This window comes from Abramis brama (genome assembly GCF_963993115.1).
Source record: "Abramis brama genome assembly, chromosome: 24".
In the NCBI taxonomy this organism is placed as follows: Eukaryota; Metazoa; Chordata; class Actinopteri; order Cypriniformes; family Leuciscidae; genus Abramis; species Abramis brama.
The window spans coordinates 5,421,950-5,433,792 of NC_139986.1; positions in this window are offsets into that span (position 1 = coordinate 5,421,950).

Below are 11,843 nucleotides of genomic sequence, written 5' to 3' on the forward strand. Positions count from 1 at the left end.
TCGGTTACATCCAGCCACAGCCCATGTCCAGCACACCTAATATAAGGGATGAATAGAGGGAGTAAATGTAAAGAGGATGAAAAGAGGGAGGAGTAAAGCGGGTAAAAAGAGTGAGGAGTAGAGTTAGAGGATGAAGAGGAGGAGTAAAGAGGATGAAAAGAGGGAGTAGTAAAGAGGGTAAAAAGATGGAGGAGTAGAGTTAAAGAGGATAAAGAGAGGGAGGAGTAAAGCGGGTAAAAAGAGTGAGGAGTAGTTAGAGGATGAAGAGGAGGAGTAAAGAGGGTAAAAAGAGGGAGGAGTAGAGTTAAAGAGGATGAAAAGAGGGAGGAGTAAAGGGTAAAAAGAGGGAGGAGTAGAGTTAAAGAGGTGAAGAGGAGGAGTAGAATTAAAGAGGATAAAGAGGGAGGAGTAAAGCGGGTAAAAAGAGTGAGGAGTAGAGTTAAAGAGGATGAAGAGAAGTAGAGTTAAAGAGGATGAAAAGGAGTAAAGTGGGTAAAAAGAGGGAGGAGTAGAGTTAAAGAGGGAGGAGTAGAGTTAAAGAGGGAGGAGTAGAGTTAAAGAGGGAGGAGTAGAGTTAAAGAGGATGAAAAGGAGTAAAGCGGGTAAAAAGAGGGATGAGTAGAGTTAAAGAGGGATGAGTAGAGTTAAAGAGGGAGGAGTAGAGTTAAAGAGGGAGGAGAGAATGTAAAGGAGGAAGTAGAGAGATTTTGAAGAAGGGTGGATGGAGGAAGTACAGAGGATAGTTGGGCACTGAGAATCATTCCCACCTCCAAGTTAATTGATTTTTCATTGTTGTTCTTTTAAAAAAAAGAATAATTTGAAGTTCTGTCATTAACTGCAATGTGCACTTTCAACACAATGTGTCCAAGACTGTTAATATTAAAGAGTCATTTAATCGGAGTGTGTGTCACTAGAGTCCCCAAAGAGTCGTTCAATTGGAGTGTGTGTGTGTGTCACTTGAGTCCCCAAAGAGTCATTTAATCGGAGTTTGTGTGTGTCTCGAGTCCCCAAAGAGTCATTTAATCGGAGTGTGTGTGTGTGTCACTAGAGTCCCCAAAGAGTCATTTAATCAGAGTGTGTGTCACTAGAGTCCCCAAAGAGTCATTTAATCGGAGTGTGTGTGTCTCTCTAGTCCCCAAAGAGTCGTTTAATATGAGTGTGTGTGTGTCACTAGAGTCCCCAAAGGGTCATTTAATCGGAGTGTGTGTGTGTCACTAGAGTCCCCAAAGGGTCGTTTAATCGGAGTGTGTGTGTCACTTAAGTCCCCAAAGAGTCATTTAATCGGAGTGTGTGTGTCACTTAAGTCCCCAAAGAGTCATTTAATCGGAGTGTGTGTGTCACTCGAGTCCCCAAAGGGTCATTTAATCGGAGTGTGTGTGTGTCACTAGAGTCCCCAAAGAGTCATTTAATCGGAGTGTGCGTGTCACTCGAGTCCCCAAAGGGTCATTTAATCGGAGTGTGTGTGTCACTAGAGTCCCCAAAGGGTAATTTAATCGGAGTGTGTGTGTCACTCGAGTCCCCAAAGGGTCATTTAATCGGAGTGTGTGTGTGTCACTAGAGTCCCCAAAGAGTCATTTAATCGGAGTGTGTGTGTCACTTCGAGTCCCCAAAGGGTCATTTAATCGGAGTGTGTGTGTGTCACTAGAGTCCCCAAAGGGTCATTTAATCGGAGTGTGTGTGTCACTAGAGTCCCCAAAGAGTCATTTAATCGGAGTGTGTGTGTCACTCGAGTCCCCAAAGAGTCATTTAATCGGAGAGTGTGTATCACTATTTTTATTTGTATAGAGTTTTTTTTGACAATTACTACACTTTACAGAAGAACATGCCTAATGTCTTAACCCCAGTGTGTAGCCAAAGATGACTCTGATGAGGAAAACTCCTTAAGATGTTTTTGTGATAATGATTAGTTTACAGTCGATGCTAAATTAACTAGAGGGATGCAGCCGGTGGTCAGTGAAAGGTTCTCTGCCATGAAGTGAAGTCCGTTTTATTTCTATAGCGCATGATACAATACAGATGGTTTCAAAGGAGCTTCACAGACATAAAATAACTTGCAAATGTCAACAATTATGAAATGAATAATGTAGAGCTGTTTTACAGTTGAAATTAAAGACAATAGTGTTATTATTCAGCTCAATTCTGTTCATCTTTTGCTTCTGATAGTCAATCAGTCAAATCAATAATATTTCTGAATGTTAATTGTCATTCCCCAACTGAGCAGCCAAAGGCACTTGATCTCAAGCTACAAATCAGACAAAAAATGTAGGCTACCCATTTACAGTGATCTTGCAGAAAAGAAGAAACCCAGTTTACTCTCTCACACCTGTATCTCTGCACTAGCTTGATTTCACTGTCCAGTATTGGAACTTTGAATTGTAATATTCTACTTCTGTCTTCTTAGGATAAATAATATATAACATCTCAACAATGTCCTGAAAGTATACCTTAACCAGAGTATGTGTATCACCATGGTCCTCAAAGTATGACTTCATCAGAGTTTGTGTTTAATGTCCCCAAAATGGACATAAAAAATACTGTCCCTAAAGTGAAGGCAAAATGTCAGGTCTTTAAGGAAGGCTTTTATTGATAAAATCAAGTGATAATTGTGATGACAGCTTCTCCAGAAGTGCAGTCATATCTTTCTTTTGTCTCTAGACCCTTCAGAAAGGGGTGTCCCTAAAGGTAGGGTTCCCAGTCATACGTCCTCACATTGTGGTTAAGTAGGTATGCGTGTGTGTGTGTGTGTGTGTGTGTGTGTGTGTGTGTGTGTGTGTGACCTGGTAAATCCTACATTATGGGGACAAATGTTAACACAAAAATGGCATTATCCAAAATTCTTGTCCTTGTGGGGACATTTTTGGTCCCTGTAAAACCTGTAAAAAGTTTTTTTATGATGGCAGGTTTAGAGGTAGGGTTAGTGTAGGGGGATAGAATAAACAGTTTGTACAGTATACAAATCATTATGTCTATGGAAAGTCCCTATAAAACACGAAAACACAACATGCATGAGTGTGCGCGCGTGTTCGTGTGTGTGTGTGTTTGCTAAAGCTGTTAAAAGCTAAAGCTAGTGCTACTTCATAACAAACCTCTGACCCTATGTATTGAATGTTGGCGCATAACTTGCAGTCTAGACTTGGATGATTCCTCAAATCGCATGGCTTGTTGAGGGGATGTGTGTTATTTCTTTTATGAGTACTATTTTTAAGTTACTTCAAGCTTCTCTTTTTTCTAAATCTAATTATGAGATACTCCATTAAACCGAGGGCATACAACAATAATCAAATGAATGTTGTAACCACGCATAAAAATGCTATGTTGCTTTGCTACAAATAGTCTTATACTGCAGGTTTTTTTTGTTGTTGTTGTTGGTTTTTTTATGGAAATTTTATCTTTCCGGGCTCTGAGCACCAACTGTTACTTGTGAGCTCATATTACAGGTTTGACAGATGTTTCTCCTATTAGACATCTGCCTACAGTGTGCACGACAACAAGACTTCGGATAGGAGAGTCTGAACACAATTTCAGATACGTTTTCAGTGCAGGGCAGAGGTTTCATTGAGGGATTAATTGGATATGAAAAAGGAATCAAATTAAAAAAATAAAAAAAAAATCTTAAATTATATTCTCAGTAATATTTCATTTGGTCTGATCTGTTTTAGACCTGTTTTGTGTTTGTATATCGACAACAGAATGCATTCTCACTGAAACAATGAAACATGCATTTTCTGTAAAGCTGCTTTAAAAAATGTATTATGAAAAGCGCTATACGAATAAACTTGAATTTAATTAAATTTGTATAAATGCTTTACTTGATTTGCTTACTATATTTAGCAAGGGTAAGGAAAGAAATGTGGATTTCATTTTTCTAGCTCATATTTATATAATATTTATACAACATATGTAGGTTATACAAAAGAAATAAGAATAATATTTTAATTAATGAAAATAAAACATTTTAAGACTGTGACGTTATGTATGGCATTTTGTTACCATAATGCAAAACGCAAAATGAGGGTCAAAAGTGGCCGGTTTGAGAGGGTTATGGAAATAACTCTTCACAATACAGACAAATGCATGCATTTGTTTGCAACTTTTCTCCTCAAGCATATTTTTACCTTTTACTAAGATATTTTTCTTATTTTGTATTTCTCAGATGGAGTACTATAGATACATGTGTTAGTGGGTATTGTCTTCAGTCTGTTTCAAAAACCAACAACCAAACATGAACCTTAACGACCACCTTGGCAACATGGATACCAGGTGTTCTTGCTTGTGTAAATCTCTGAAATAGTCTGCTAGAAAAATATGGATCTTAATAAGTCCCTCTAGGAGCTGTGCAGACTGGAGGCCTGGGAAAAGGGAGGTCTACCTGATCAAATTACAGCCATGTGCTCGATTCATAACACCAAAAAATGTAGAGGCTGCAAGTGCAAACCATCCGAAATGGTGAAAATTAAGTAAAACTAATTGTAAGTACTGTTAACACCCCCCAAAAAAATGTATAATTAAGAGCGGCTGCTTCAATGTATTCCTGTTTAACCTCCATTTCCCCCTTTTAATGTATTTCCTTTCCATATGGAGGCTACATTCTTGACTCACTTATGTCACTTTTTTTTTATTTCGGAAAGCATTAACACTCTAAGAATGCAACTGGGAAATCAATTCACCTCTAGAAACGTAAGGACATTTCACTTCACAGTTATCCAAACTGTTTCAATTCAATACGTTAGAGGAAATGTAACCGATACCTGAAAACCAATATGCATTGACGCTTGAGGAAAACACGGAACCTTAATCTAGTATTCTGCACCAACTATGCAAACGATATTGAACTGCTGCTCCTGAGCTTTTCAATTATTTATGATATTATTTATTACAACATATCTTATTCTCAATCAATATCCGACAAGGTCCTTAAGGTAGAAACATTAGTGGAAGCCTGCTACATAGATTTGCACCGATTTTGAGCGCTACTCAACCAGAAAATCTCACTACAATATACTGTCCTGAGAGGAAAACAGAACTGGTAACAAGAGAAGACAAAACAGGAAAGGAAAAAGCTAAATACGTGGCAACATTCTTCATTGAGTATTCAGAACAACATCCTGAGTGAAGCATGCAAAAGCAGGACTCTCTAATTAGACATAGTGCACTACAAGCCGGCAGGGTCCTCTCGCGAAGGGCACTTCGGCTATAGAAGCGTGTTTTTCTGCCTCTTCCCACTGCTTTTTTTAAAGGCATTTAATTGTACATCACTGACATGTCTAACAGGAAATATAGCCATCACACTCCACCAGTAAGGATGGACAAGCTGCTTTTCAAACTTTACAGCTTCGGATTAGAGACTGTTATTGACCAGTGGCTCCCCCTTGTGTTTTAATCGAGATAGATAGATAGATAGATAGATAGATAGATAGATAGATAGATAGATAGATAGATAGATAGATAGATAGATAGATAGATAGATAGATAGATAGATAGATAGATAGATAGATAGATAGATCGCTTTGAAAATATTGTGGTTTTTATGTGTGCTGAAAAAAAGAGGAGAAGATGGATGCTGGAGAAGAGGCCAACTTGGTATGCCAATAGTACGCCAACTCGAGGTAAGTAAGTTTTAGCGCCGTCGTTGATCAATACGCCATGTCGTGTTGTAATTTTATTGGCTAGTGACTAGACGTAGGTTGTAGCAGCAAACACACTGTGAGATGATCAGGCTAAATTTCTGAAACTGTCAGAAAATTATTTCAGATTATCTTTGTTTTATAAAAAAAAATAATAAAAAAATCTTGATTTTTCTTTAACCTCTCTCACTGTACGACGTATGACCACCGTTTAGGAGCCATGACCACATAAATCGTCATGATTGGTCATCTTTCGTTTGGGACAGCCCAAAATCATACAATGTGTACCAGGCATAAGATGGAGAGAGTTCTCCGAAGCCATATACAAGAGTTTTGTTTGACAAACGGGCCAAAGTTTTAGTCGGTTACACTGAAAATCAATGTGTATGTTTGTAAGGTGGAACTGATTTTATTTTTTTTATTTTTATTTTCATTTTGGTAGGATTTTATCTCAAGATCATTTCTACGTGGCCTAAAAGATTTGAAAAACAAAAACAAATGGCAGTTGTAGAGGTTGTAGAGGAAGTCAGAAGATTGTATTAACAGAAGTATTTCTTTAATCAAATCCTCCTTGTCCAACTAATCAATCTGTTCTACTAGCGGTTTGGCAGTTCAGAGTGTAATGGCAGCATCCACTGTCCAATAAATGACAGGATGATATTCATTTATGATAGTTTTAAAAATTATGTATCACGTTATTATTGAGTATCTAATGAGAGTCTCCAAGATAATAAACATAGCAACAAAAAAACAGTATAATAATAATATTAGCATTAATATTTACAGAAAAAAGACAAATAAGTATGTTTATAAGCACATTTTATAAGCAAATAAGCACATTTCAAGCAGATTGAAATAAATACATACTTAAAAATTACTATGTCCTAAAAAAAATTCTATTTATTTTCTAAAGTAACAAACAAACAAAAAATGGCTTACTTATAGTTGCCTTTGCAGTATTGAGACCTAAAAAAATGACACTTCATCATATTTAAATGTGACATTACTGTGCAGCATCTAAAATGTATATGTTTCCATCTCATAATCTATTCTAATCCTTAATGTAAGCATTGTAGGCACGATACTGGTGTGTGTGTGATGGGATAAATGGGCCTATAGACAAAACCGTCTCTGTCACTGCGCCCTTGTTGGGCCCGTCAGTGTATGGCAGGGTTAACGGGCAGGTTAATGCAATGATGGCTCCCATTCGTCCCTCCATTTCCCCAACAGCTGCGCTTGATAAACCTAAGAAAACGGTAACACATGCGAGCCATTTAGTGGGCGGCACCCAACAAAGGAAGCTTTTAATATAAGGACATCCAGCGGGGCGTGTAATTGTCAGTGAATGCAGGAGCCGGGACTGTGTGTACATGCATGATTTGGGGATACTTGTTGCGTGTGAGCAGTTTATACTCCCCCCCCCCCCCCCCCCTCCTCAATTACGGGAAATCAACAAGCACCTCCCTTGGTCACACAATGTGCCGGGATGAGGTTGGATGGTGGACTGGCTCGAAATCAGACACAGAATTAGAATTAGAAAGGGCAGTCTAGTGGATAGACGACCTTGTGATATTTCGGTTGGTAGACTTACAGGCAGTTTGGTTGGTCTTATGCAGACTTCTGTTTTAATTTGTGGTCATCCAACTGTAAACAAAGAAAGACCATATGCATAGAGCATTTAAACAAAATATATGTATATTTATAAAAAAAATTGAGGGTTCCCCCACCTGCCAAATCCCACTTTAACCACTATATATATATATATATATAGTTTAGTGTCAGAATGATGAAGTGAAGTAACGCTAATATTTTAATGCCTGTTTTCAATAACAGGGTCTGTGCTTTAGTCTTGAAACTAAGCCAATCCATGGCAGGTCAAATAAAGGAAAATAAAAGACTTTGACCGAAAACACTTTGCTTTAAGTCTCTTTTGGCCTGTCGAAGAAAACACTGAGAACATAATGATTAAAGAAAAGAATTCAAAATGAAAAATAATAACAGAGGATTAAAATAGAGCGGGTAAAAATATACGTTGGGGAAACACTACGCGCTACAGTACAAGAGACATGTAATTTTAAACGGAGGCTATGCCTATGTAAGTAATTATAGCTCTCAAATAGACTAAATGAAATGATAAAATACCACCTATGCCCGTCAAAAGAGTCCTGCTACATTTAAAAGAGTAATATGTTTGGGCACAAACGCATGCAAGTGGCCATTTTTAGACTTTCTGGGAAAGCATGAAAATTAATTAACTCTCTCACTGCCGAAATTTGTACAAAGCAACAGATTGAAAAATACTTACGTTATAGAAGCTTGTTTCTGTCAAGGAATAAAAAAAAAAATCTTTTGAAAAAAATCTTTTGAACCCCCCCCCCCCCCCCCCATCTCATAATTCTGACTTTTTTCTCAGAATTACGAGTTTATCACAATTCTGAGACAAAAAGAGAGAATTGTGAATTATAAACTAAGGAATAAATGCTGAGAAATAAAGAACAAATAAAAAGGATAATTGCATTTTTTTCTCAGAATTGTGAGATATAAACTTGTAATTCTGAGAAAAAAATCTGAATCATGAGATTGGAAAAAAAACAATATGTTTGTGTTTTTTATTTCTCAGCATTTATTCCTTAGTTTATAATTCACAATTATCTTTTTTTTTCTTTTTTTTTTTTTTTTTCAGAACTGTGCGATAAACATGCAATTCTGAGAAAAAGAGTCAGAATTGTGAGATAAACTTTGCAGAAACAAGCTTCCATATTATGGAATAGTTCACTCAAAAAAAAAAAAAAAAACACATTTTGAAACACATTTATTTTTTGTCTATACAATGACAGTCAATGTGGTCCATTTTGGATCCAAACCAATTGAAAACATTTTCAAACTTCTTTTGTGTTCATACAACTTTGAAATGGCACAAGAGTGAGGAAATGATGACAGAATGATCATGTTTAGGTGAACTATCCCATTAACCAGCAAGACTTCCTTGGTCAACCAGCTTCACCAGAAACATCATGTTATTCAACCAGCTTCTCCAGCTACGACTTGCTGGTTCATCATCTAGACCAACACTTAATAGTTCATGCCAATGAGAATATTAAATAAGATAAGTTTGTCATAGATAGTGATCATGATCTATAGCATGAGATCAAATATGCCCCTAAATGGTCTATAATCTGTTCTCATGTTCTTTGAAAGATAGGTCAAATAAGCCCCAGCTGCGCTTGAAAATGGTGCCATAACAAGGTTAGAAGAAGATGACAGATGTCCCAAAGTGACACATGATTGAGAGCAGTGCCCAAGCCCTAGTATCAGATCAAACCGAGCTTTGATAAACCTTCTGTGATGAATTGACTGTCAACTTGAAGTCAGGGCAGTCGAATTTCCTTTAATCACGATTCTGACATTGCTATTGTAAGTACAGTGCAAGTGGCATGATGTAGGCCTGTCTTATAGACAGTGATGAAACTTAGTAATGCTGGATGACAGTTTTGTCCCATTTAGACCACTCAAATGCATCATGTTACACCCATGTCAGATTTACAAAAGTAGTCAATTTATGCTATCCTTAGCATTTCAGTGGTGTAATAAATTCTCTATGCTAAAAAATAATGAACATCATATACTTAATGTGCAATTATTTTGTGGAGTCACATATAATTACACACTGCTAAGACAAGCATCACTATTATTTTTGCTCACATTTAATTGTATACCCATAATTTGACCCATAACTAATCAATGTCCATGCTAAGTACATGAATGATAACTAAAATGATGTTTTTTTTGGTTTGTTTAGGATAGGTGTGCCTTGAGGAAGTGACTAAACCTAATAGGCTACATTTCTTGTAAGTATTATGCACAGACGAGCATCACTTATATTTAATTTGGAAAATGGAAAAATCTAGCTAATTAAGTAATTGATTACAATTATTGCAAAGTGTTACCACAAATTTAAGATGATATGTAATCAATCTAAAGATACCTAGTTCATGAAATTCTAGATGGTGCAGGATGATGGGTCTTTAACTTATTTGGTGGCAATTGCATCGTCATCTACATAGCGCAGCTGTTTGGTTGATGTTGCATCAATGGCCAATGAGCCACGGTTCAATATTCAAGTGTTGCTGTTAGCAGTCTGCTGCACACTTTCAGAAACCCTCCATCTTCACCTGTATAGATCTGCTACGGGGGTTATTCATGTATGTTACTGTGCAGCAGCAGCAGCATGTCTTGCATGCTCACAGCAATGTCTGATAATGTATTGGTAGTAGCAAGTCTCTGTACTTGCGCTGTAGCAGCAGATCTATTCCGCCAAGACCAAATACATTAACATTGCCATACCCATTACCATACCAATCTCTATTACCATACCCATCTCCTGAGAGTTGTCATGACAGAAATGCCTTTAAAAATGTTGCATGATTGTCTAGCTTCAATTCTATAAATTCAGTTTCAGTCAAGTTCAGTTGTCATCTTAAAGAAAAGGGACTGGATTACGGACCAGGCCATGGGGTCTTGAGATTGCCAGGGACCTCCAAAGCCTGCTGAATATGCTGAGACTGCCAAAGAAATCTGTCCATCTGAGCACATGTTGTACAGTGTGAACAGACCACTATGGAAACAGTCACGTTTCCTCTGTCACTTCAGGGGCTTGATAAGAAGGCCTCGGGGCCAAAGGCCATGGGTTTTACCCGCTGAATACCTTGGTCCAAAGCGGGCCAACTGGGGCTTGAGGAGTTGTCATGAACAATCGCAGAGTTTATCTGGGTCAAAAGCGCTGCTTCTTTTCCCTTGTTTCATATCAGACTACCAGCTATTATATTTAAGACTTTTAAAACAATTTGTGTGTAATGTTGCTGTTTGAGCATGAAAACCATATACAAATTTACAAAGCACGAAGTCACTCCAAAGGGAGATATTCTCTATATCAGTAGACACTGTTTTTGAACTCCCTTAAACGCCTCAATTGTGGTCTTAAATTATCATCTGGGAATGTACTTCTCATTTAAATAATTGCCACCCAAGACATGCGCAAAATAAAGGAGCGAGGCCTGGTTCAGTTGCATTAGTAGCGTGTTGTTTGCCTGTCCAAGAGACACTGTTTCTTCCACCCTGGATGTAACGTGGTTACAGTAATGGGCGTGGAATTTGAAAAACACACTCAAAGCAGTTGACCAACCACAACACACTGATCCAGCCAAACAATCAGAACAAACTGTGGTTTTCAGAAGGAAGGGCTTCATAGAGAAAGGAACTAAACAGAGCATTGAAGGAACCAAAGTCCCTTTCAAGGAATGTCTGTTCACTCGGCAGCCATATTTGCAACGCCTCCGGGCAGCTATTTCGGGCATCCAAGACCAAATCTATTTGAATGGGGGAATCCTCAAATCTCAAAAACTGCTAGCTGAACTCACAATTAAATAAATGTCATATCAGCAACGAAATCTGACATGAACTGTCCCATGCATGTTTCATATGCTCAAATCGCAAAAAAAAAAAAAACTTACTTTTCAGACTAGACCAACCAATGCATGCGTCATCCTAAACGTGAGCCTTAGGTTTCTACAGGAACCAGAGCTTCTAACGGCAGCTGCAGTGACACAACGGCTTTACCAATCAGCGATTGGCTCTTTTACTTAGAAGGCATGTTTTTAAATATTCAAGCATTCAAACCTATTCTAGTAGCCCCCAAAACCAAATAAAGACCCTTAAAAGGGTATAAGAAGTCCTACAAAACATTTTTTATTGTGCATTGTGCTACCTGCATTCTAGCTTTCAAATTCAATTAAAAACCCGCCTCTGGCTACTTTTTAAAGCGCTGATTTTAATTACAGCCACATTTTGATGAATAAATCCATTTTATATAAACAAATACAAACTTTAGACACAAACAAATGCTTGTCGTCTTTGACTTGGCACCATGGATCTATATACACACCCTGTCTGGACTCACTGCGTTCAATAGGTGCAAGGCGATGTGAAAGGTGTGAGTGACATGTTTATTTTAGATCACAATTAGTCCTACCAAACCCACAGCACTGATCTCTCGCCCAAGTCTGCCTGTTGATTGACTTGTACATGCTCCAACTGTTGCATCATTGTGGGCCAATGGCCAGAGCAGACAGAAACCTACTATACAAAGAAGAAGAAAAAAGGATTATAAAACACATAAATCTGAGTGCAAACACCAGCTTATTCTGAACTCATTTAAGGGTT